The sequence below is a fragment of the Chionomys nivalis genome, chromosome 21, assembly GCF_950005125.1.
Source record: "Chionomys nivalis chromosome 21, mChiNiv1.1, whole genome shotgun sequence".
Classification (NCBI taxonomy): Eukaryota; Metazoa; Chordata; class Mammalia; order Rodentia; family Cricetidae; genus Chionomys; species Chionomys nivalis.
The window spans coordinates 36,641,911-36,648,085 of NC_080106.1; the positions used below are offsets into that span (position 1 = coordinate 36,641,911).

General features: G+C 42.5%; 1 non-coding gene across 1 annotated transcript; it reads right to left on the reverse strand.

The window, feature by feature from the left end:
* Nucleotides 1-502: 502 nt before the first annotated feature.
* Nucleotides 503-609, reverse strand: LOC130864209 (U6 spliceosomal RNA). Its single transcript, XR_009055908.1, has one exon. It is a non-coding gene; the product is annotated as a U6 spliceosomal RNA (small nuclear RNA).
* Between the last annotated feature and the right edge of the window lie 5,566 nt (nucleotides 610-6,175).

The following is a 6,175-nucleotide window of genomic DNA, read 5'->3' on the forward strand; positions in this document are numbered from 1 at the left end:
GTGTAAAGGAGAGCTACTGATTTTTTTTGAGTTAATCTTGTATCCTGCTACATTACTGAAGTGTGAGTTGTAGAAGTTCCTTGATAGAATTTTTGGGATTGCTTATGTAAACTATCATATTACCAGCAGGTAGCAAGGGTTTGACTTCTTCTTTTTTGATTTTTATATCCTCTTGATCTCCTTTTGTTGTCTTATTGCTCTAGCTAGGACCTCCAGAACTATATTGAATAGATATGGAAAGAGTGGACAACCTTCTCTTGTTCCTGATTTCAGTGGGATCACTGTGAGTTTCTCACCATTTAGTTTGATGTTGGCTGTTGGTTTGCTGTTTATGGCCTTAATTATGTTTAGGTATGTTCCTTGTATCCCTGCTCCCTCCAAGCCCTTTATCATGAAGGCATGTGGTATTTTGTCGAAGGCTTTTTCAGCATCTAAATAGATGATCATGTGTTTTTTATTTTTCAGTTTGTTTATATGGTGGATTATATTGACAGATATTAGCAAAACTATGAAATGCTTCACAAATTTGCATGTTATCCTTGCTCAGGAACCATGCTAATCTTCTCTGTATCATTCCAATTTTAGTATATGTGCTACCAAAGTGAGCACGGTGATGGTGATTTATCACATTTGAAAAGTAATGAAAGCAAAATTTAGTATCAGGAATGAGGTATTTCCCTGACAGGCCTAACAGCACTGTTTTGGGGAGGAAGTAGAAGACTTTGGGACTTTGGACTAGAAAAGAAGTTGAATACTGTAAATGGGATTAGTGGACCGTTCTAGTAGGAGATTGGAAGTCAATAGTACTAAGAGGAAATGAATTATGTAGGCCCAGCCCCAGAAGTTTCACAGGTAACCTATATTACCAATTAGACTGGAAGCAATTCTTGTGATAGTTAGGCAAAGAATGTGGCTGCCTTTTGCCCTTGTCCTGGAAATTTACCCCAGGCTAAATGGAAGAGTCTGGGACTAATTTCATTTGGCAGAAATTTCAAGGCAACCTAATACTAATTCTGCATTGTAGGTTCTAGTGCTCACTCGTATGCAGGTCTACACTGAAAAAGAGCAAGCAGGGCAGAAAGAAACACAAAATATACGCTTGAGTGCCTGCCTTGATCTCCTGTCTTGGCTTCTTTGATGATGGACTATATAGCAAGCAAGATGAAACAAATCCTTTCTTCCCCAAGTTGCTTTTGGTCCTGCTGTTTATCACAGTAACAGAAAACCAAACTCCGATGAACAGTCATCTTTTAATATGACTTCCAGAAGATAGGGCCTCTGTGAGGTGGCTTAGTGGGTAAAGGTGCCTGTTACACAGCCTAACAGCCTGAGTTCGAGTCCCAGGATCCACATGGCAGAAGGAGAGAACCAACTTCTAAAAGCTGTCCTTTGACCTCTACACGGACGGCTGTGCTGGGTGCCTGCCACCATGCATGAACACACGCACTCAGAATTTCATTCCAAGTTTTAGAAACTGACACATTTTAAGAAGGGTATCGGAAGCTGGAGCTTTGGTTGTTGAGTGAACGCAAAGTGGTTTGTTCCTAAGGAAAACTGTATTATGATGGGGTAAATAATGGGGAGTAAGAAGTTGTATGGGACAATTCTACCCATGCATGCATATCCAAGAGAACTGAAAGCATGTATTTATAAAAGATTGTACACACATTATCAGCTATATATATATATATATATATATATATATATATATATTTTTGGTTTTTCGAGACAGGGTTTCTCTGTGGCTTTGGAGCCTGTCCTGGAACTAGCTCTGTAGACCAGGCTGGTCTCGAACTCACAGAGATCCACCTGCCTCTGCCTCCCGAGTGCTGGGATTAAAGGCGTGCGCCACCACCGCCCGGCTATCAGCTATATTTTTATAGGAAACAAACACCAGAACCGACGCAAAGGTCCATCAACTAACAGATAGTTAAATGAGTGTGGTAGTTCATATCATGGAGTGCTATTTAGTCACTAGAAAGGATAAAATCCTGCCAGGCGGTGGTGGCACATACATTTATTCCCAGCATTAGGAAGGCAAAGGCTGGTGGATCTCAGAGAGTTCAAAGCCAGCCTGGTTGGTCTACAAAGTGAGTTTCAGGACAACCAAGGCTGTTAAACCCCTGTTTCAAAAAACAAAACAAACAGCAACAAAAAAGGATATAAAACCTTAATATAGATAAAAGCCAAAAACAGTATACAGAATGAAAGATAAGAGAAATGAGCGTGAAGTCACATGCCATGTGAGTCTCTTTATTAGGAGACTCCAGAGAGTGTCTCAGTAGCTAGCAAGAGACGGGAGAAGATGGTAGGGAGCGGTGGGTCATGGGCACAAGGCTCCACTTTGGGTCATGAAAATGTTCCAGAGCTTGAGTGGTGACGATTGTACAATCTTGTGAGCATACCAAAACCCCCTCAACTGTAAATAGCAAATTGTATTATTTGTGATATGTCAATAAAACACAATTCTATAACCTCATTAATAAACTGACTTTATGAATGAATTGATTTGTAAATCAGTATACACAAACGTAAGATTATTAAATTTTTCTTTAAAAAAAGTATACTATAATGTTTTGGGATCTTTGGCTAGGCATAGAAATTTTAACTTGACACTGAAACTTGAGTTATAAATTTAAAAAAAATAAAATCTTTAGCCCTGAGAAAGATCCCATTTAGAGAATGAAAAGACAATTTGCATACTTGGAGAAAATTTTACAAACCCTCCCTCTGGAAAATGATGATAAATCAACTACATAAAAGACTCACAATATGCAACAACAAAAAAAGTTTCTTAAACTTAAGCAAAGGCCTGAAGAAACCCTTCACCAGAAGACAGATACCAGAAGAGAGACGAGCGCCAAGATGCCGTCCAGCATCGTTCGCCACCAGGGAGACCATGGCAATCATCCCATCAGATGAGCAAGCACAGATGAGGGTACCAAATGGGGGTGAGGATGCAGAGAGGCGAGATGACATAGACGGTGGGTGGGATGTGGCAGGCTCAACTCTGAAACACAGCTTGACAGTCTCTATGAAGACTGAACACGCCATTGTCACACGCCGTTGTCACGCGCGCTCTGGAACACCAGCCAGTGCCACGCTCCGGATTGGCGCCCATCTTCACACAGGCCTGTGCGTGAACATCAACAGTAGATTCACTCGCGGTGTCTGAGAGCTGGCGAACATGAATAAAAGTGACCACGGTCTGCTGTGTTCATGCCGTGGAATTCTCGGCCAGGAAGTTGGACAGTGGACTTCACGACCTGCGTGAGTTTCTGGGGCATTGTGGTCAGACAAAAGGGCCAGTCTCAAAAAGATACAAACATACTGTAATTCTCAAAATGGAGCACAGCATATAATTATTTTAAAATAAAGGACTTGGGAGTTGGGGCAGGAGGACAAAGCCAGCCTGGACTGAAGGGGGTTCTCAAAAAAATTTTAAAAGTTAAGAAGCTATTATTAAATGTTTAAAAAAAAAAAAAACATGGCAGACTCCTGCATATTCACTACAGGAAGGTTATGTTTTTAATTCATTTACATTTTTGCTTTAGCTCTCTCTCTCCAAAATAGTATCAGTATACCCAAGTTAACATCCTTCTTTTTGTCTGATGGTTGAGCCCAGGCTCTTGGACCAGCCAGGCAAGTGCTCTCCTGTTGAGCTACAACCACAGGATTAAAAGATTTTCAATTTATTTATATTTTTATACAGATGGGTGTCTTGCTGCATTCGTGTCTGCATACCACGTGTGTCCCCAGAGAGCAGGAAAAGACATTGGAACTGGGATCATAGATGGCTGTGAGTGCCATGCAGATGCTGGGTATTGAACCCTGGTCCTCTGGAAGAGCAACCTGTGCACATGTGCTCCTGGCTGCTGATCCATCTCTCCTGTCCCCCACCCCACATTTTTCAAGCTCTGTCATGAGACAGTGTGCTGCTGAGTTTTCTAGGCAGGCCTCGAACTCGCAAAGTAGCCCAAGCAAGCCTAGAAGCTGCAATTGTCATGTCTCAGCTTCTCAAGTAGCCGAGACTAGAGGTGTGAGCCACTGCACCTGTTGCTCTCTTTCCTGTGCTCCTCTATTTCTCTGTATTTGGACAGCTCCTCTTCCTCCATTTCTCCCCAGTACTGAGCGGCACTCTTAATCTCTCATGCAGATCCAACATTTCCGTCTCCTAGACATTACCATGTCCCCACAGTGCTGCAGCGTGTGTCTTGTCAAAGGTGGCATCATTTTGCCACTGCCCCATGTGAGGCTTGCTTTTGCTCCTTGAACTATTTGTTAGTGAACAACTAAAACACCAGGGTCTCTGATCTTTTTTTGCCCTTTTTGTGTTACTATATGACTGAATGTCAGTCTTCTTTCAAAATGGTCTAACCTTGGCTCATTAAGACTTATAACAGCCTATTCTGTAATTGGCTCCCATCTTGCTGGTGAGCAAAGCTAGGCACAGAACAGCTAAGCTACTTCCTGAATGCAGCGTTCATAAATGGGAAGCCTGGGTTTGAACCCGAGTGGTCTGCGCAGAGCCGCATCCCTCCGTGAGAACACAACACCCAGCTGCCTATGCGGTACACTCAGGAGACTCATCAGCTGTTCTCAACATCTCTGAACCTCCCCATGTCTGTCTCCTTGTGATGCAGATAGGAATCTCTCATTTTAAATATTTTCTTTTCTTGTGAGGGGCACACATGCCACAGTGCGCCTGTGTAGGTCAGAGGACAATTTGCTGGAGCTGGGTCTCTCCTTTCACCATGTGATTGTCAGAAATTGAACTCAGGTAGTCAGACTTGGTGGCAGGGCCCTTTATCTACCGAGTCACTTCCCCAGATGCAGAATCTCTTTAAGTCAGCACAAAAAGGGATAGATAGCTGGAGGACATACTGAACCTAAGACTGCTATGAGACGTGCAGCATCTCCATTGCTGCCCGACACACAGCTACCAGCACTGCGTGCAGCCATGATTCCCTCTTCCTTTAAGATCGGTCTCCAGAAGGAGTTAATATATCCTGGTGGTGACTCTTTTTTTCTAATGTCTTCTCACTAATGACATCAAGTTTGCTGATTCTTTGGTCATTCAGATTCCTCCTTCTAAGAATTGCCAGTGTGCTTCCCTCGTGATTTGTTTTCTCAGTGAGCTGTCTGGACTTGTTTTCCTTGTGGTGTTAAGGATGAACCCAGGGTTCCCTGGAAGTGTATGCCAAGAAGTGCTTTGCACCAAGGTAGGTCCCAACCCCACTTTATGCTTTTCCACACCATTTCCTGGCGATGTCCACTCGACCATATCCCTGCAGTCTGTGTATAAGATATCTCCTAGCATACAGAAGATTTTCATTTCAGGGATGGTAAATCTCTCTGTGCTTGCACATGTCTGTGTAACACAGAAGTGCATGTGTCAGTGTGCATGTGCACATGTGAGCAATATGTACAGAATTAGTACATTTTTATTCTAAAGTCTTACACCTTGGAGTCCAAAAGTTTTATATGGATTTTTCTTTATAGTTTACTACAGATTGTCAAACACTCAACATCACTCATTTTTTAGTCCATCATCCATCCCGCTATCTGGAAGTCACTCTTGACTGTGACCCAGGCTCCCTTGTTAGCTCCTGCCCTTGACCCTCCTGAGGGTTGTGACACTGGTCTCTGCTGACCCCCAAAGCACCCATTTCTCTCCTTCCTGCCTAGACAGAACAGTTTAGGAATAGAATGAGATCGCCCTTCTCAGGTGACATTGTGCCAGGCTTTGTTGCTTAATGACATGTCGCAGGTGTCTTTGGATGTGGCGAAAGTCGTTATTTTTCATACCTGTAGAATATTTCTTCATTTTAGGAACTCTATCATTCTATGTAATGATTTCATCCCAATGAGCCTTTAACCTGTTTCCACAATTATAATATATGCCATGTGTTTTAAAGTACTATGCTTTTATATTTTAGGCAAATTAGCTATTGTTTAGGAAAAAAACCATTCAACAGTAGAATTCTGGGACTCAAAGAGTGGGTAAAATTCCATCTTGTTATAGGACACTCACACTTCCTCTAGAAGAATTAGATTGATTTCTCCTCACATCCTCATAACACACTGAAGTCTCCATCCGCAAAAAAGATTAAGTGACCTCTGCGTGTTAGAAGGTATATCCCCAGAGTGGCACAGAGCGACCTATAAGCAGCCG